This window comes from Rhipicephalus microplus, chromosome 7 (assembly GCF_043290135.1).
Source record: "Rhipicephalus microplus isolate Deutch F79 chromosome 7, USDA_Rmic, whole genome shotgun sequence".
NCBI lineage: Eukaryota > Metazoa > Arthropoda > Arachnida > Ixodida > Ixodidae > Rhipicephalus > Rhipicephalus microplus.
This window is the reverse complement of record NC_134706.1, coordinates 143,747,574-143,768,585: the sequence shown is the minus strand read 5'-3', so window position 1 is coordinate 143,768,585 and position 21,012 is coordinate 143,747,574. Positions and strand designations below refer to the sequence as shown.

The 21,012-nt window shown below is 45.1% G+C and overlaps 1 protein-coding gene across 3 annotated transcripts in view; it reads left to right on the top strand.

Annotated features, from left to right (window-relative positions):
* LOC119180000 (uncharacterized) overlaps positions 1 to 21,012 on the top strand; it is a 287,597-nt gene that overhangs the window by 58,783 nt on the left and 207,802 nt on the right. The window lies entirely within an intron of this gene.

The window sequence follows — 21,012 nt, the reverse complement described above, 5'->3', positions numbered from 1 at the left end:
GTCCTACTTTTTATCTGTCGACGTGAGATCAGGTTACTGGCAAATTCCGATGCACGCAGCTGACAAAGAAAAGTCGGCATTCGTTACGACCGACGGACTTTACGAGTTCAAAGTTATGCTATTCGGATTATGTAATTCTCCTGCGACATTCCAAAGATTTATGGACTCTATATTGCGTGGTTTAAAATGGCATATATGCATGTGTTACCTTGATGATGTCGTAATTTTTGGACGTACGTTTGAGAAGCACTACACTCGCCTAGTCCTCGTGCTCAGCTGCATTGAAAAAGCTAACCTTAAATTGAATTAAAAAAAGTGCCACTTTGGCGAGCGACAGACATTGCTGTTAGGACATCTCGTTGACAAAGACGGCATTAGACCTGAGCCACAAAAGATAGCGGCTGTTGAATCGTTCGAGCGTCCTAAATCTGTGCAACAACTGCGTAGCTTCATCGGGCACTGCTCGTATTTCCACCGGTTCGTACCCAAGTTTGCGGATGTCGTTCACCCCCTGACGAGCCTTCTACGCAAGAACAGCTCGTTTCAGTCGACCTCCGAGTGTGATGCCGTTTTTCACCAGCTGAAGTGTTTGTTGACTTCGCCGCCAATACTTCAGCACTTCAATCCTTCGTCGCCCACGGAAATTCACACACACGCAAGTGGCATTGGTATCGGTGCCGTTCTCGTTCAGTGTTCTGGCAAGAAGGAAAACGTTGTGGCGTACGCAAGTCGTTCTTTAAGCAAGCCTGAACGCAGCTACACAGTGACTGAACAGGGATGCCTAGCGGTAGTCTGCCGTGCAACGGTTTCGCTAATACATCTATGGTCGCCCGTTTCCTATCGTCACAGATCACCATTCCCTGTGTTGGCTGGTCAACCTTCGTGACCCATCCGGCCGCCTCGCACAATGGGCCATTTGTTTACAAGAACATGTCTTCACCATTTCATACAAGACTGGCCGTCTACACGCTGATGCGGATTGCCTCTCCAAAATGCCGCTACCATCGACATATTGTGAAGGAGATAACTTTGACCACCTCATCGCTTCTCTGTCGTCTGGCTTTCCTGATGTTGTGACTTTCGCCGCTGAGCAGCGTAATGACCCAAGCCTAAAAGTCTCTTCCCTGGAGCGAGAAATTCATTATGCGAAGGGAAATTCTGCGTACGAAATGGTCTTCTTTACCAGAGAAACTTGTCCACGACGGGCGCCCGCTTTCTGCTAGTTGTTCCTGCGTCCGTCCAAACGTTTGTTCTGCGTCTCACGCATGATGACCCGACCTCTGGCCATCTAGGCACCACACGAACACTTAGTCTCACGAAAGAGCGGTTCTATTGGCCGAAAATGAGCAAGACAATTCAGAACTACGTGGCCAGCTGTACGCAGTGCCAGAGCCACAAGCGGCCCTCCTCGGGTCCAGTTGGTCACTTGCAACCTGTAAAGCCTCCTGGTTCCCCCTTTGAAAAGGTCGGCATTGATCTGATGGGACCATTTCCACTCTCCTCAAAAGGTAACCAGTGGATAATTGTATGCGACGACTACCTGACGCGGTACTGCGAGACGGCTGCCTTATGCTCCGCCACGGCAGTCCAGGTTTCGGAGTTCCTGTTACATTCAGTCATCCTCCGACACGGACCTCCTCGCGTGATAATAAGTGACCGTGGACGACAATTTACCGCTGATATTGTCGAATCATTACTTCGTTTGTGTGCCTCCAAGTTCCGACACTCAACTGCGTATTATCCACAAACGAACGGCCTCACCGAGCGCACAAACTGAACATTGATCAACATGTTGTCACTGTACGTCGCCTCCAACCACAAAAACTAGGATGAAGTTTTACCATTCGTCACGTACGCCTTCAACACGTCGAAACACGCAACGACAGGCTACAGCCCTTTCTATCTGCTCTACGCTCGCTCACCTCGACATACGCTGGACACTATCTTTCCTTTTGTCGTCCATGACGATTTAACAATTGCGGAAACCTTGTGTCGTGCGGAAGAGACACGTCGACTTGCCTGCTTACGTACACTGGCAGCGCAAGAGTCCTCCAAAACTCGCTACGACAGTCAACACAGGCATGTAACCTGTGCCCCCGGTGATCCAGTGTGGGTGTGGACCACAATACGCAGACGTGGCTTGAGCCAAAAGCTACTGGCACACTACGCTGGTCCTTTCGTGATACTCCATCGTCTCAGCAAGGTCAACTATGAAATCGCACGTGTCACCACTAGTGGCCGACGTTCATTCAAGACAGACGTGACGCATGTTGCCCGCCTGAAGCCGTTTACACGAAGGATGCAAAAATGACTCGCCCAGAGTGCCTCCCCTGAGACCGGAGGAATGATAAGAAGTATCACTACCAGGAAAAACAAGGGAAGCGCGGGTAGAGAATGAAGACGACGTTGCCTCCACTGCGATTCTCTTAGTGGGTACGAGCCATGGCGGTGGAGATCATCATTATACAGTGATCGCGGACTCAGGGCCCGTTAAACCCCCCTTAAATTACCTTGCCTTGTGTAACAATATATATATATATATATTAAGTTCATGTCAGTATAACTCATCCCCTGATGAAGAGAGGACCCCTCCCGAAACTGTTGGAAATATACTTATCCTTGTTGACAAAGCTCTCGTTGTGCCATATCCTATACTTTCACGAAGACTAAATGGCTGGCTATATATATATATATATATATATATATATATATATATATATATATATATATATATATATATATATATATATATATATATATATATATATATATATATATATATATATGTATATATATATATACATATTGTGGGCATTTAGTATACGCATCCTGTTCACCGGTACATTATAATCATTATCATGTGTGGCTCATGCATCCTCATCGTTGTCGCGTAGCATCATCATCTTGGCTCATTCATCGTAGCTGTCGGCTGCCGGTTTCTCGGGCCTAATAAAAGGTAATCCAAACCAAGACTTCATACGTGGTGGAGAGTGCTGTTAGATCCCCCGCCATCCTCTCGACCACTCTACCCCCTGGAGCTACGTTGAGGTCGCCGCTTGGGCCAGGTGTCCGGAAATATGTCGCACCAAGATGAGGCCGGTGCTGCAGCCGTTCCCACTCAACCACCGCGTGCCGCGCCTTCTCACGTCATCAACAGCCTCCAGCGTGAGCCCCATCCCTTCGCTGGTATGCGCGGGGAAGATGTGGAAGAATGGCTGGACAATTTCGAACGTGTCGGCGCTGCTAACCGGTGGAATAACACCTACAAACTCGCTCACGTGTCATTCTACCTCACGGGTGTCGCGAAGACGTGGTTCCTCAACCACTTCATCGACATCCCCGACTGGATAGCCTTCAAAGATCAGCTTCGCCATGTCTTTGGCACACCGGCTGTTCGTTCGGCTCTCGCAAAGAAAGCTCTCGCGACTCGGAAACAGCACATCGGGGAGTCGTACACATCCTACATCGAAGATGTTCTTTCACTTTGCCGCCGGGTTGACACACCAATGACAGAATCAGACAAGGTGCGCCAGCTTCTTAAGGGGATTGCACCCGTCGCATTCAATGCCCTAGCGATCCAGAATCCGGCTACCGTTGCTGACGTTGCGACAACCTGTCAGCGCCTCGAAGAACTTGAGTCTATGCGCCTACAGTCAGACAGTGACGCGGCCCGTATTACGACTGATCCAGACCTGCGAGACACGATAAGGGCGATTATACGTGAAGAATTAGAATCAATGAGATTCACACTACCTTCAGTGTGTCCCGTTCAGTTCTCTTCAACGTCATTGCGGGATGTCATCAGGGAAGAGCTCACGTCCATGACCCACATGGCCAACCTGCAGCCCATTGTCTCTCGTACTCTACTATCGTTCCCGCACACCGCCGCCGCACCACCAGGCACCGTCAGCTCGACGTCCCCGCCACGAACGTACGCGTCGGTTGCTGCCGCACCTCCCACAAGCTTTCCCACGAGGTTTTCGTCACCACCGCGTGAGCCGTCACCTGTCCCTCTGACTTCTCTCTCTCCTGGTGCAGTTAGCGCAAGCTACTACCCTCCTCACCGATCGACTCGGCCTACGTGCTATTATTGCGGCTATCGTGGTCACATTGCACGCTTTTGCAGCAAGCGCCAGCAAGACGAGCGCCGAGGGTATGACATACGCGAACGGGACTACACTGCAGGAGCCTTGTACCAGGGTCGCCGTTATTCGTCACCGCCGCGTCGATCTCCATCTCCGCCAGCATCGGGTGAACTGCGCAGTAGTCACCGATCAACCCGACGCCGTTCACCGTCGCCTTACCGGCGCTCTTCTTCTCCTCTTCAGCCTGCTTCCCTTACTTCTGATCGGCGTCCGGAAAACTAAGCGATGCAGTTTTTTAGGGACAAACTGCATTCCAACACAGGACTTCAATTCCTCCAGCGCGCCCCTACAATATGATTGCGGTCACAGTTGAGGGAGTGGACGTTGATGCTTTGGTGGACACTGGGACTGCGTTTTCTGTTATTCGTGCTGACTTGTGTGCCCGTCTTCGAAAAGTCACGATGCCTTATGATGGACCGACACTGGTTACAGCCCAGGGAACAATGATTCGCCCTTCCACTCTCTGTACTGCCCGTGTACTAATCGACGAAATTCTTGATCATATAGAATTTGCTGTGCTATCATCGTGCTTCCATGAACTCATTTTAGGCTGGGACTTTCTTTCCTCTGCTTCTGCGGCTACTTGCTGTGCACAACGTGTCGTCCATCTTACTGACACGGACCACTTGCTCAACGACGACACCTACAGGCCACTTCGACTCATCGCTGCAGTAGACATCGAGTTACCATCAAACGAACATCAATTAGTGACATTTTGGTCACTCCATCACCGTGTTGCCTTAATAAAGGCATAGCTCTGACATCAGCTGTGGCTCGCTTCAACAATAGATCAACTGTCCTCGCTGCTACCAACACCACACAAGATAAAATTTTACTACCACGGGGCACTACTGTCGCCTACGTTGCCGATCTGCAGCCTGTGTGCGTTGTGCCTCTTACCCCTGTCTCCTCTAAAGGCCATCCTGCAGATTATGCTGCTTCCTCGGCCTTTACAGCAGCCATCAACAAAGACTTGAATGACTCACAGAAGCAGCAGCTGCTTCATTTGTTGGAAAAGCATGCAAACTCTATTGACGTTTATCCATCCACCCTGGGCCAGACAACTGCTACAGCACATCGTATTCAGACCGATGGAACATCCATTGTGCACCGCCGTCCGTACCGCGTCTCTCTAGCTGAACGAAAAATCATTGAAGAAAACGTAGACGATATGCTCCAACGGGAGATAATCCGACCCTCAACCAGTCCTTGGTCGTCGCCTATCGTTCTGGTACGTAAAAAAGACGGTTCCGTACGATTTTGTGTCGATTACCAAGCACTCAATAAGATCACTAGAAAGGACGTATACCCCATGCCACGCATCGACGACGCCCTAGATTCCTTACAGGGTGCTAAATACTTTTCGAGCCTCGACTTGCGTTCCGGCTATTGGCGAATCCCCATGCACGAAGATGATAAAGAAAAAACAGCGTTTGCAACCCCGGACGGCCTATACGAAATCAATGTTATGCCGTTCGGTCTATGCAATGCGCCTGCAACTTTTGAACGCATGATTGACACCGTGCTGCGTGGCCTGAAATGGAAGACTTGCCTATGTTACCTCGATGACATTGTTGTCTTTTCATTGACGTTTCCTCAACATCTGCAACGCTTGGACGAGGTCCTGACTTGTCTTGCGGGCGCTGGTCTTCAAATTAACACCAAAAAGTGCCATTTCGCCAGCAGATCTATCAAGGTACTCGGTCATGTTGTGAGCAAGGACGGAATTCGCCCAGACCCTGATAAAACAGCTGCAGTGCTTTGCTTCCTTTGCCATGACAAACCAAAAGATTTGCGAAGTTTCCTTGGTCTTGCCTCTTACTCTCGGCGATTCATACAAAACTTTGCCTTCATAGCCGCACCACTTCATAAGCTACTTGCTTCCGGTATACCCTTTCAGTGGTCTCAGGAATGTGAATCGGTTTTCGACAGGTTGAAGAGTGCCCTCACGACCGACCCTGTACTTGCTCATTTTCACGATGATGCACCGACCTTCCTGCACACAGACGCTAGCGGCCGCGGTTTAGGAGCCGTGCTCCTGCAACGCGACAGCTCTTCGCGAGAGCGAGTCGTTGCTTACGCCAGCCGTGCTCTCTCCGCAGCCGAGAGGAACTACACGATCACCGAGCAGGAGTGCCTCGCCATCGTTTGGTCAGTACAGAAATTTCATCCATATCTGCATGGCCGCCATTTCACCATTGTGACCGACCACCATGCTTTATGTTGGCTTTCGACACTCAAGAACTTGTCGGGACGCCTCGGACGCTGGATTCTACGCCTCCAAGAATATGATTTTTAGATCGTGTACAAGTGTGGCAGGAAGCATAGTGACGCCGATGCTCTTTCTCGCTGCCCACTACCAGCGACTCCACTCGGGTTTTCCGCCATCAATTTGCACAACACGCCCTCGGAGTCCACGTCTACGGCGGTTTCCTCGCTCGCCTTTATGGACCAGCTGCCTTCGGACGACCCACACGATTTTCTTTCTCGACAGTTGGCTGACCCATACTGTCGACGTATTATAGACTACCTCAGTGGCAGTTCCCGTCCACCTAATGCAAGGCTCCGTCGCCAACTCTCGCAATTTAAGCTGGACAACTCGGTGCTGTACTGCAAAATTTACCATCCTGACGGTCAGCGCTGGGTTCCCGTTCTACCCCGATCGCTTCGGTCCGAAGTCCTCAGGGCACTTCATGACCATCCGACTGCTGGTCACCTTGGTTACCATAAAATCTATGATCGCCTTCGAAGTCCGTTTTATTGGCCAGGCATTACCACTAGTGTAGCTCGGTACGTCGGGTCCTGCACTACCTGCCATCGAGAAAACTACCAACATCTGCTCCCGCCGGTAAACTACAGCCTCTTCGGGGCCCAGCCACACCATTCGAAGTTGTAGGCGTCGATCTTTATGGCCCCCTCCCAGTCAGTGCTGCTGGAAACTGGTGGATAGTAACAGCCATTGACTATTTGACGCGCTACGCCGTCACGGCATCCGTTACTACAGGTTCAGCTTCTGAGATTGCCGATTTCATCCTCCGAGCCATTATACTGCGTCATGGTGCTCCACGTGTGTTGCTCAGTGACCGTAGAAGGGCCTTTCTTTGACAACTAGTGAACAAACTTCTTCAGGCCTCCGGCACAACTCACAAGACTGCCTCTAGTTATCATCCCCAGACTAACGGCCTCACTGAGCGATTCCACCGCACTCTTGCTGACATGATCGCCGCCTATATTCAACCAGACCACAAAAACTGGGACGTTGTTCTACCATTCGTCTCTTTCGCCTACAATACGGCCGTTCAGCGAACAACCGGCTACTCGCCATTTTACCTAGTTTATGGACGCTCCCCTACTTCTTTACTGGACGTCTCCTTCTTTACCTGCCAAGCGAATTCATCTCCACCCTCTTCAGAGGAATACGTTTCACGACTCGCACAGTGCCGCCAACGAGCTCGTATAAACACTGAAGCCCGCCAGCAAGACAGAAAGCTAGTTTATGATGAATCGCATTGTGATGTATCCTTCCAACCTGGAGACGAAGTGCTCCTTTTGACGCCTGTTCGCACACCTGGTTTGTGCGCCAATTGTCAGCCTCAGTTTATTGGGCCGTACACAGTTCTTGAAGAGACTTCACCAGTGAATTATCGCGTGACGCCACTTGTAGCCCCAGCAGATCGCCGTTATCGAACTACAGAGGTCGTTCATGTCTCCCGTATGAAGCCCTTCATGCGACGTTCTTTGTCCCCTTGACTTGCCGCGGCCAGGCTGGCCGCTTTCAAGTGGGGGGAATTGATGTGGGCATTTAGTATACGCATCCTCTTCACCGGTACATTATCATCATTATCATGTGTGGCTCATGCATCCTCATCGTTGTCGCGTAGCATCATCATCTTGGCTCATTCATCGTAGCTGTCGGCTGCCGGTTCCTCGGGCCTAATAAAAGGTAATCCAAACCAAGACTTTATAATATATATATATATATATATATATATATATATATATATATATATATATACATATATATATATATATATGATATCTAACCGAAAGTAATGACAAGGAATGTAGAGGGGAAGTTATTAGAACGAATGGAATGTAAATAAGAAGAAAGAAGTGTGGGAGAAAAAATAACGAGCCGTCAGCAGGAATCGAACCTACGACCTTCAAATAACGCGTTCGATGCTCTAACCACTGAGCTACCACAGCGGCCTTCCCTTCATCTACTTTTTGGTTTTATACGTGAATTTAGAAGTAGGAGTGTCAGTCAGCGCCATCTATAAGCCAAGCGACGAGTGCGAAACACACTTTTATGCGCATGTGTGGCGTCACGTAGCACGTGAACTTATTACGAGCGGGATGATTAATAGTTCCTCGTATACAACCTAACGACACCAAGTCTGTCAGTACGAGATCCTCGTTTATTGAAATAGGGCAAAGAAGTGTATACCTAAGGGCTCGTTTTTCCGTGTTTTTACACAATATAACGAGATCTAACAGACAGTAATGCCAAATAATTTACAGGGGAGGTTACTAGAACCAATGGAATGTAAATAAGAAGAAAGAAAAGTGGGTGAAAAAAATATCCAGCCATGAGGAGGAATCGAACCTACGACCTTCGAATAACGCGTTCGACGCTCTAACCCCTGAGCTACCACAGCGGCCTTCCTTCCATCCATTTTTTGGTTTATATGTGAATTTAGAAGAAGGAGTGTCAGTCAGCGCCATCTATAGGCCAAGCGACGAGTGCGAAACACTCTTATGTGCATGTTTGGCGTCACGTATCACGTGAACTCATTACGAGCGGGCAGCTGATCAATAGTCCCTCGTATACAACCTAATGACACCAAGTCTGCCAGTACGAGACCTTCGTTTAAAGAAATAAGGGAAAGAGGTGTATACCTAAGGGCTCGTTTTTCCGTGTTTTGACAAAATATTATTGAGACCTAACAGACAGTAATGCTTATTAATTTACAGGGCAGGTTAATAGAACCATTGAATTGTAAATAGGAAGAAACAAATGTGGGTGAAAAAATAAGCACCCGAGAGAAGTTAACGAACCTACGACCTTCGAATAACGCGTTCGATGCTCTAACCACTGAGCTACCACAGCGGCCTTCCCTCCATCCACTTTTTTGGGTTTATACGTAAATTTAGAAATAGGAGTGTCAGTCAGCGCCATCTATAACCCAAGTGACGAGTGCGAAACACTCTTTTATGCGCATGTTTGGCGTCACGTAGCACGTGAACTTATTACGAGCGGGCAGCTGATTAATAGTCCCTCGTATACAACCTAACGACACCAAGTCTGCCATTACGAGACCTTCGTTTAAAGAAATAGGGGAGAGAGGTGTATACCTAAGGGCTCGATTTTCCGTGTTTTGACACAATATTATTGAGATCTAACAGACAGTAATGCCAATTAATTTACAGGGCAGGTTATTAGAACCAATGAATTGTAAATAGGAAGAAAGAAATGTGGGTGAAAAAATAAGCACCCGAGAGAAGGAAACGAAACTACGACCTTCGAATAACGCGTTCGATGCTCTAATCACTGAGCTACCATACTGGCCTTCCCTCCAATCCCTTTTTGGGGTTTATATGTGAATTTATGAGTAGGAGTGTCAGTCAGCACCATCTATAAGCAAAGTGATAAGTGCGAAACACTCTTTTATGCGCATGTTTGGCGTCACGTAGCAAATGAACTTATTACGAGCGGGCAGCTGATTAATAGTCCCCCGTATACAACCTAATCATACCAAGTCTGCCAGTACGAGACCCTCGTTTAATGAAATACCGGAAAGAAGTGTATACCTAAGGGCTCATTTTTCCGTGTTTTGACACAATAATAATGAGATCTAACAGACAGTAATCACAAGGATTGTACATGATGGCGCTGACTGACACTCCTACTTGTAAATTCACATATAAACCCAAAAAAGTGGGTTGAGGTAAGGCCGCTGTGGTAGCTCAGTGGTTAGAGCATCGAACGCGTTATTCGAAGGTCGTAAGTTCGATTCCGCCCCGCCGCGATGGTCTAGTGGCTAAGGTACTCGGCTGCTGACCCGCAGGGCGTGGGCTCGAATCCCGGCTACGGCGGCTGCATTTCCGATGGAGGCGGAAATGTTGTAGGCCGTGTGCTCAGATTTGGGTGCACGTTAAAGAACCCCAGGTGGTCTGAATTTCCGTAGCCCTCCACTACGGCGTCTCTCATGATCTTATAGTGGTTTTGGGACGTTAAACCCCACATATCAATCAATCAATCAATCATCGTAAGTTCGATTCCTGTTCACGGCTGGTTATTTTTTCACCCACTTTTCTTACTGCTTATTTACGTTCTATTGGTTCTAATAACTTCCCCTGTACATTCCTTGGCATTACTGTCTGTTATATCTCATTATATTGCGTCAAAAAACGGGAAAACGAGCCCTTAGGTATACACTTCTTCTCCTTATTTCATTAAACGAGGATCTCGTACTGGCAGACTTGGTGTCATTAGGTTGTATACGAGGAACTATTAATCAGCTGCCCGCTCGTAATAAGTTCACGTGCTACGTGACGTCAAACATGCGCATAAAAGGGTGTTTCGCAGTCGTCGCTTGGCGTATAGATGGCACTGACTGACAATCCCACTTTAAGTTCACTTAGAAAACCCAAAAAGTGGATGGAGGGAAGGCCACTGTGGTAGCTCAGTAGTTAGAGCATCGAACGCGTTATTCGGATGTCGTAGGTTCAATTCCTGTTCCCGGCTGGTTATTTTTTGCCCACTTTTTTTTCTCTTTGTTTACTTTTTATTGGTTTTATTAACTTCCCCTGTACAATCCTTGGCAGTAGTGTCTGTTAGATCTCATTAATATTGTGTCAAAACACGGAAAAACGAGCCTTTAGGTATACGCTTCTTTGCCTTACTATATATATATATATATATATATATATATATATATATATATATATACATAGCTCGGCAGCTTCACGGGCACATACAAATAATCGTGATCATCATCATTGTAATCTGTCGCCGCATGTTCGGCTGCTGGCTCACGGGTCTGTGTTGGACATACAACGGTGGCTCCTTCGTTCCTGACGTCGTCTCACAGTATATATATATATATATATATATATATATATATATATTGAGATCAAACAGACACTAATACCAAGAATGTATTGGGGAAGTTAATAAACCGAATTGTATTGTACATATAAAGAAAGAAGTGGTTGAAAAAATAACTTCCCCTTGGTATGAACTGAGCCTGTGACCTTCGAAATGCGTTCTAAGCTCTACACACTGAGCTACCACGGCGCCTATCTGCAGAGCCACTTTCTTGGGTATATATGTGAATTACACGTGACAGTGTGAGTAAGCACCACCAGTAGCCATGGCGGCAAGTGTGGCACACTCTTTTTGAGCCTGTTTGGCATCACCTAACACGTGATCTTTATGCGAGCTGGCAGCTGACCAATAAATTCTCGTATCCAACCTGAAGGTTGGATACGAGAAGGTTGGATACGAGAATTCTCGTATCTAACCTGTTTATGAATTAAGGAAAGAATTGTGTACATAAAGCCTCGTTTTTTTGTGTTTGCCATCATAAAAATAAGATCTAACAGACAATATTGGCAAGGAAAGTATAGGTGAAGTTATGACTATGAGCGACGCCGTAGTGGAAGGCTCCAGAAATTTTACCCCCTTGGGTTCTCTAATGTGAACCCTAATCTTAGCAAATGAGCCTACAGACTTTTCTCCTCCATTGAAAATGCAGCCACCACAGCCCGGATTCCACCACGCGACCTGCGGGCCAGCGGCCGAGTACCTTAGCCACTATACCACAATGGTGGGGCCATTTTATTAGGATTGTGCACAAGGCGCGAACACTTGAGAGCTTATTTCAGGGCTTGTGCGATGACTAGTATTAGGCTTGAGAATTTTATGCGCAATGTATGCAATATATTATAAGCACAATGTTATGCTTGCGTCGCGAGAGGAATCGTTGATCGGCGTGGAGGTAAAGCAACACTGATTGTCATGAATTTCAGCACTGAGTACAAGCACGTAATTGGAGACACGATAGTTGCATACAAGGAGAAAATTGTGGAAGCCACCAGCGCTTTCATCCTCACCGAATATACCGATGCAACTTTAACAACCCATGCTTCTCAACCAAGTTCCATTGTACAGCGTGGTACAACTGTATGTGTATCTGCACGTCAACATCTATACATATACCCAAAAGTATCTCTTTAATACTGTCGTGATTCCCTTGCAACGAAATCCTGCGCAGCCTAGTTGAAAACAGCATTTAGTACAGCGCATTAAGTTGTGCTGGAGCCCAAGAGTACCATTGATCGCAAACATCCAGCCTACCATCCTCAAATCAGCAAAATAACAGAGCGGCTGTGCGTAACATAAAAGGCATAGTTTCAGTGAATATGAACTGAAGGCAGAAAAAACAAATATGAGATACTACCTTACATATACTTTCTTTTTTGTTATACAACACCGCCAAACAAACAAAACACGAATTATTCTTTCAAGCCTACTTAATAAAAGAGAAGGGCGGGGCGGTGAATGTGGGGCTGCCTTATAAATATGATGACGTTCAAGCACGTAGAACTCGAAGAATAGAGAAAGCCAGGCTGCTTGAAGGTGTCCCAGTACAGGAGTAGAAAGAGCACAATGCCGGTTGCTATATTCGGCTTCACACACTTGTAACCACTAAAACCCGAGAAACAGTATTTTTTAATTTAATTATTCATACTGTCAGCCCAAACGCCAAGACAGGAGTTGGGGTTACATATCAGGCATATACAAAGAACATATGTGGAAACAAGTTTCACACTGTACGACCAAGATGCACACTATAAGAAAATAACAAAACAAAAACGCAAAAACTATATTAGAATACATCCCGCATCGGTCACGGATAAAAGAAACATGTTAGAATACATCTCGTACACGTCACTAAAAAGAGAAAAAAGATTTGAAGTGATATAGTACATATTGAACATATTATTATAGTACATTGAACACACTCAAACAACAAAGAACAAGCAATTTGGTTACAAATATTCTGACAAAGCCTTTTCGAACCATTGTAAATCGCAATGTTCGACTATGTATCGAGGTAATTTATTCCAGTCATCGATGCTCCAAACCAAAAAAGAATACTTGAATAACTCTGTTCTGTAGCTAAGTGGTGTAATATGTTTGGAGTGTTTTGTTCTGGATGTGGTAAATGGCTGTAGTGCGATGTGTTCTTTTAGGTGAACCTTGTAGTCTCCATTGAATATGCGAAAAAAGAATATCGGTCGATTATGTTGCATTTTTCGTTTCACCGTCATTAAACTGGCTCTGTCTCTCAGCTCACTAATAGACTGACTTCTGGAATAGGAGTTGAAGATGAACCGTGAGACTTTGTTTTGTGTACGCTCACATTTTAGTGTATTTGTTTTGGTGTATGGTTCCCATAGATGACTGGCATAGGTTAGTACTGGAAGAACAGTCATTTTATATGCCAATGTTTTAGCTTCCGGGGTGGCATCGTGAAGTTTTCGTCTTAAGGACTAAAGTTTACGCATGGTTTTATCGCAAACACTGTCAACATTCATGGACCAGTTCAAGTCATGTGTAAGATGAACACCTAGATACTTAACATTCGTTGCTTCAGTCAGCCCTGTGCCTTTAATGCTGTAAAAAAGGATAACGGGTCTGTTTTACTTATCATGCCCATGAAGAGAGTTTTTGATGCATTCAGTTTCCTTTGCCATTCGTCGCAACAAAGACTAATTTTTTGTAAATGGTTATCAAGCTCCAGCTGATTGTCAGTGGAGCTTATCTTCGCATACACAATGGTGTAATCTGCATAATGTTTTATAGCTATTTGCTGAGAAAAATCGGCACCCATGTCTCTGATATAGATAGAGGAAAGTGAAGGTAAAATTACGGACCCTTGCGGCACGCCTGATCTGACTGGTTATTGGTGCTAAAGATATTATTTATTTCAACAAATTCTTGTCTATATGACAAATATGCCTCTATCCATTTTAATAACTGACTGTCATCAGTCAAACAAGACAACTTTTTAAGAAACTTTTTGTGAGATATTTTATCAAATGCTTTTCAAAACTCAATAAATATGTTGTCTACTTGACCTTTTTCATCTACACACTGACCAATTTCATGCGTAACCTCAGTAAGAATTGAAATTGTGGAACACCCTTTGTGAAACCCGTGCTGATTATTACCTAAAATACCATTTTCTTCTACAAGCTTCATGAGGTGAGTAGTCAAAATGGGCTCCAGTGTTTCACAATACTTGTCAAGGAAATTGGTCGGAAATTCGCGACGTCATATTTCTAACCCTGTTTATGGATCGGTATTACCTTGGCACACCTCCAATCTATGAGAACGTCTCCGGATTGAAGTGATTTTGTGAAAATGTCCAAAAGAAATAAATGAACACCACCCGGCGTAACGCCTTAAGAAGGCGTTGAGAATTTCATCAGGTCCTGGGCACTTTTTCACATCTACTTTAAGTAAGAGACCCAGAATGCCTTCTTGAGTTATAGTTAGCTCTGGTAGACATTGCTCATTAGAAATTCGCACTTGAGTAGTTGAACCATCGTCCCTAATGAAAACTGATTCAAAATATTCATTAAATTGGCAAGCCATCTTATAATTATCCGTGATAGTTACATTATCATTCTTCAAAAATTAGATGCCAATTTTTGGTCCTGAAAGGTACCCTCAAAATTTTCCCGGTGATGTTTTAATGAAATCGGTAAGAGTTTCTTTCGTGTACCTGTGTTTCGCTTGAATAATTTCCATTTTGAGTTCCTGAGAAAGGGAACTGACGTAATGACGTGTTTTTGTTGACAATGGTTTTTTAGCTTTTTTTGCGTAATCCATGGGTTTCTTCTGTTAATTTTTTTTGTTGCGTTTTGCAACAAAGAAAATTTTCTATTTTCTATTTGTTGCGTTTTGCAACAAATAGTTCTATTGCTTTCAAAACAATGCATTTAAACAAGTTCCATGCATCATTTGCTGAGGTAGTACTCAGAGAGATATATTGAGTGAAAGCATCATATCCCTGCTCTAAATGATCTATTGCTCCAGTATCATCTGCTTTGGAAAAATCGAGAACTGTCGTAGTTTTATTCTTTTTTACCCGAGTGCGCGTGGTATCTGTACGCGTAATCACCATTTTGTGATCAGATATCCCTTCTAATACTTTACATTGATATTTGGATTGCGCGGCAGATCTGCTCAAGAAGACCAAGTCGAGCAGTGATTCTCCTGATTCGTGGATTCGCGTAGGTGTAGTTACAATTTGTGTTAGGTCAAGGGAGAAAGCCAGATCCAAAAGAACTCGAGACACAGCTTGTTCATTTTGACCTTCCTGATAATTCACCCAATCGATATGCGGTAAATTGAAGTCTCCGGCCAGTATGATCTTATAATCAGAATGGCTAAACTTATCAGTTAAGAAATTATCAAGAAGTATCATATATTCTTCAGGAGTGCCAGGTGGGCGATACACTGCGATAACTACGAAATACAGCCCATCCGTTAGTATCGTGCACGCAACGCATTCTAATTCCGGTGGGGTGAAAATTTCAGTGCAATGAATTGAAGTTTTGTAAGCAATGGCAACAACTTCTCCCCTGGTTCCTCGGCCTTTGCGACAGGCAGCATATTTGGGAGGCAGGAACTCTGTATTTTCAACTGATTCGCTTAACCAGGTTTCTGTCATAAATACAACATCTGGTTCTTGTTCAAAGAGCGCAGCCTCAAATAGTGAGGACTTGTTACAGATGCTGCGCGCCTTAACATTCATAACTGTTAACTTGTCAGGGACAATTTCCACTGCCGTCCAAGCTGGTGTCTTTCTCGTAATGGCGAGAGTTTTGGCACTCTTTACGCGAATCAGTGGAATCGTTCCAGTAATACGCCTTGCCGTCTACGTAGAGCTTACCGTAAGCTAGACGCATCCGCTTTCCACTCAACTTCTCGACTTTAGCGCTTTCCCAAAGGCACTTTCTGCTGTGTAGCACGCGTTTTGAAAAGTCATCACTGATTGAGATGTGCAAAACTTTTAGCTTGTAACAGTTACGCATAATTTTCTGCTTCTCATTGAAATCGTATAGTCGGAGAATAACCAGTCCCGCTTTTGACTGTCTTTTTCCAATGCGGTGCATACGCTCCACTCTTTTAGGCAATAAACTGATTACAGAAAAAATTTTGTCAGGTCGTCCTGTGTTTTCCTGTCCTGCTCATGCAGGCCGAAAATAACAAGATTATTGCGGCGCTGGCGATTTTCAATGTCATCAACCTTCCTAGATAACACTTGGACTACTTCGTTCAGTCGGGTTGATGTTTGTTGTGCATCATCCAGTTTAGACAGAGAGGACTCAAGTTTAGCTAGGCGGTCTTCAATATTTTTTATAGCAGTACCATTTTCTTTTACTTGCCTTTGGACTGCTCTCTCAACACGTTTATAGTCGGCTAATGTTTTTAATTGCTCCTTCAAAGTTTGCAAAATCTGCTCCAGTTTGTCGTCTGAGCTTGAGCTCGGGCCCAACGTCGATTCAACTCGACGTCACCACTTGTGACAAGGTTAAGAAATATAGACCAAAAATCAAACACTATCAACGCCAGTGTTCGGGGGCACGGCACGACTATTAGAGACAAATGATTGCTTTTAAATGGTAAAGTATTGTGCCTCACCTGCAAACAAGCAAATATGAACACGTTGGACACCATGCTTGTATTCGTACCGTGCCTGCCACTGAGTAGTTCGGCGTCCGGTGGGCTATTTAAGTCAGCAGCAATCCATGGCGTGGTTGTCGTTGATTGGTAGATACTTCCGTTACAGGAGTCTTTGCTGCACGTAGATAGAAGCGGCACGGCAACAGATCCAGATAGCTTGAGAACGGTGGCTCGTGCTCCGTCTTGGTGAATGCGGTAGTTGCACTTGAATTCGCAGCGGTGACAAGAAGCGGAACCTGCAAACAAACAAATACGAACGCGTTGGACACCATGCTTGTATTCGTGCGGTGCCTTCAAGTATAGGTGCGAACGACGACAACGACTATCACAAAATGTGACTACACGATGTCATGGACTTTAACGAGTATTGCAACAGCTAAAGTACGTTTTCAATGACGTCGTCACGGATAGCCGCTCCTGCACACAGTACCACCAGCACCGACGTGAACTTGCGCACGTTGTGTGTGCGAAGCCGTAACTAAGCGAGTGCGTGCGCTAGAAGCGGCAGCTTGTGCAAAATTACTTTATACAGACTTAATCTGACTGTAGTATATCTGTGATGTTCTTTCGGAGGAGGGGGCAGCCCTTCAGACGGAGTTCACAGCTGGTCTATGCCGACCACAATAATGATATTCGCATTTACGGTTGCTACCACGTGGATATAGGAATTCTGAGAAGCACGAACCTTCTTATGTTTTCGGCTCTGTTGTTGCACAAAACAGCAACAGAAACTACTGCACAACAGCCTACGTATTTGCAGAGACATAAAATCTACTTGTCACATTATTCCTAATGAAGAGTTAATACTACATAATTATCATCTCTTTATTTATTTAAACGAACAGTCCAGTTCCTACCTAACTAGTACATAACCTTATGACTATTCTAATTTGCGATTCCCTAGATGACTAATGAATTCCCTTATTCATCAATAGTTACATTTCCCTCCTTTCTATTAATGGCCAGCTCACTGTACAAAGTTACTTAATGGGTATGAGCCACAAGGTAATCCCTTCTTTCAGCCTCTCTGCTGCCCGCCTTTCTTTTTTTAGGTCAACTGACCCACCTTCTCACCAAGTGCTGCTAACTTTTCCACACGCAAAGTGACTTCCAAATAAATATAAAACCTTGCCCCGTGCAAGAAATATCTGCCTAACTCTGCCTAGCGAAACACTTTGCCTACTCGTTATCCAGAAACCTGTGCAACACGCACAAAATCGTTCCGACAGCACTACGAACAACTTAACGCTCTTTCTCCCAGCTTAGAACACACTGTGTACAAAAAAGTCCTGTTACGGACGCCATCATAATTGTCACTTGTTCCTTTATTTACGAAGGCAATCGCTGGACTAATTCTAAGGAACAATGTGTCAGCCCTCCGAATGCACGGTCCACGTAAGCACAGACAATTTAGATCTGGTCTACTTTGCGCGCCAGTGGACGCCGGCGGTGGTCCATAGAATGAGTCAGGGCCGAGAGTTGATAACAAACAAAAATATATCCTCAAATGCAGAAGATAAAACAACACTCAAATATGAACCCTCGGCAATAATCCACTAGCATACGTTCCTATCAGCCAACGAGCTCTAAACGACGGGTACACAACACATTCAGGTACACACAAGGCAACAAACGCAAACAACACGCACTGCAATGAGGTCTGATGCACTAAACCAAGCAAGACGCTTAAAGACAAAGAAGCTCATCAGACCTAATAAATTCAATAATCTTGGAATAAAGCTTGAATGTTTCTTGCTGACAAAACACTTACTCAAAGTACACCGCAGGTGTCGCTCCGTTGCCCCTGAAGTTCCCCTTCCAGGAAACCTCGCGTCGTCAAATGTCCGCACTCTAAGCCCCACACTTCTTCGCCGGAAATACGTCGGCTTCTAACGCACTGCTACTGCAGAAGACGTCATTGCTCACTGGCGGTAGACACACACCTTTCTTCTGGTTGTAGCACAAGATTTCACTCCTGTGGTGGAAAACCTCCTCACCTCAACTGTTTTGTCACTAAGGACAAACGCCCTCGCCCGAAGGCGGAACAGCTTTACGCACAGTAGCGCAAACTCTTCTTTTTTCTGATCACCAATGTCTGGGTTCCAAAAAATTTTTCGGCACGTTGCACAGACAATGCCGGAGAAAGGGCGAGCCTTTGTGAGAGTAATCCGCGACACGTGACGCAACTAGGGGGTGACTCGCGCTTTACTTTTCGATAATTTTGGAGGCCACTTGACGAGACGTTTCTAGTCGTTTTGTCGGTGCGCCATATCCTCAGAGCTGCGAAAGGGTGGGACCCCTCTCTCGTAAGGTGACACACCTCTGTATCACCACGTCCTTTTTCTTCGAGATTTTTCCAGCAATCTCTTGACGTCTGATGCGATGAAATTTGTCGGCGTAGAGACGCTTTTGAGGGGTGAATCGGTGCCCCCAACGAGTCTTTCTATGCTTCTTTTCTGCTTTATTGCTGGTTTCAGGGCCAAAAGTGTGGTGCCTGGCATTGTCTAGTCACCAGAAATAGCAGGCGCACGCTTTCTTGAGCGCTAGTTTGTGACAATGTATCTTGATACCTGACGCGCACGCCATTGTTATATTATTAGGCATTTACCTTCGTTGTGCGTTTGAATTACGTAATACCAAATTCGGTACATGTGAAGCTTGCGAAACGGCCGCGAGCGCACGATGAGCGTGACAAGCAAATTGTCCTTACAAGGCACCCATGTCGTCATTGTATGTTTTGACGTCTCATTTGCCTTAGTCGTCCGTTCGCGTCTCATAATACCTGAATTGGCTAATGTGAAGCCAGTGAAACGCCCGACAGCACATCTTGAGCGCGGCATGTAGTGTTGTCTTTACATGACACGCATCCCATGATCATCATCACCTGCCATATACCTTCATCATTCATTCACGTCCCGCAATACAAAATTTTGTATATGAGAAGTTAGCGAAACGACCACGAGTGCACCATGAGAGTGGCGTGTAGTCACCGTTTACACAACGTGCATATCATGATTCCCACGTTAGGGTCTGTCCCCTGTTTTCGCCACACAGTAATGTCATACCATATGGGTTTTGCTATATGTCATGTCAAGAAAACTACAACAAGAGCAGCAAGATTGTAAAAAGTAAATCTGGACATTCATGACATACATGTGACCATTCTCAAGTTATGACCAGTCACTTATGCTAGTCATAACATACAGTCATGTTACGCCGTACACAATGTTGGTATCTATGTTATTATTGAAACAGCCAGGAGAGCAATATGTCGTAGGCGGTTAGATAGATAGATAGATAGATAGATAGATAGATAGATAGATAGATAGATAGATAGATAGATAGATAGATAGATAGATAGATAGATAGATAGATAGATAGATAGATAGATAGATAGATAGATAGATAGATAGATAGATACGCTCAATGTCACCAAAGTTCGCTAAGAAATGCTTCGCATTTATAAGTGTTTTGCTACACAGTCATGCGTCTGCTTAGAAATACAGAAAAAATAACCATCTCGGTATAAAAAAGCTGTGAATATACTTTTGTACATTGCAAACACACACGTCCTCTACACAGGCATCACAATACAACTTGCAATATTGTATAATATTGTGTGATCCAAACGTACATTGCCATTGCGCGTCAGAGCATTTCGTTATCATACTGATTTTGTGGCTTATTGCCAGCCACCCGTTACAAAAGGCACACTGGCGCGTATTTTCCTTAAAAGGACACAAGGAGTACATAGCAAGTTCGAAAAAAGGTCAGATGCCTAATTGCTCGTGCCTTAAAACATGCTACCTATTACACAGAATGCCGCAATATACATAGGCTTTGTTGATAGAACCCATTTTAACTAGAGCAACTACATTTATCTCTGTCAACCAAAAGAATTTTTTTAGCTAGAAAAAGCAATTTTTCATTTCCTTGGTAATATATTAAATCATTTATTTTGAAGACCACTCATGTGGGTACTGAGGTTCAACTCATACATTATTATAGCAAATTTTCATTTCGCGCAACAAATGGCGCCAACACAATTAAATTTTTGGGAATACCTACTTTCAACCGTTCTAGAGCATGCACACCCATTAT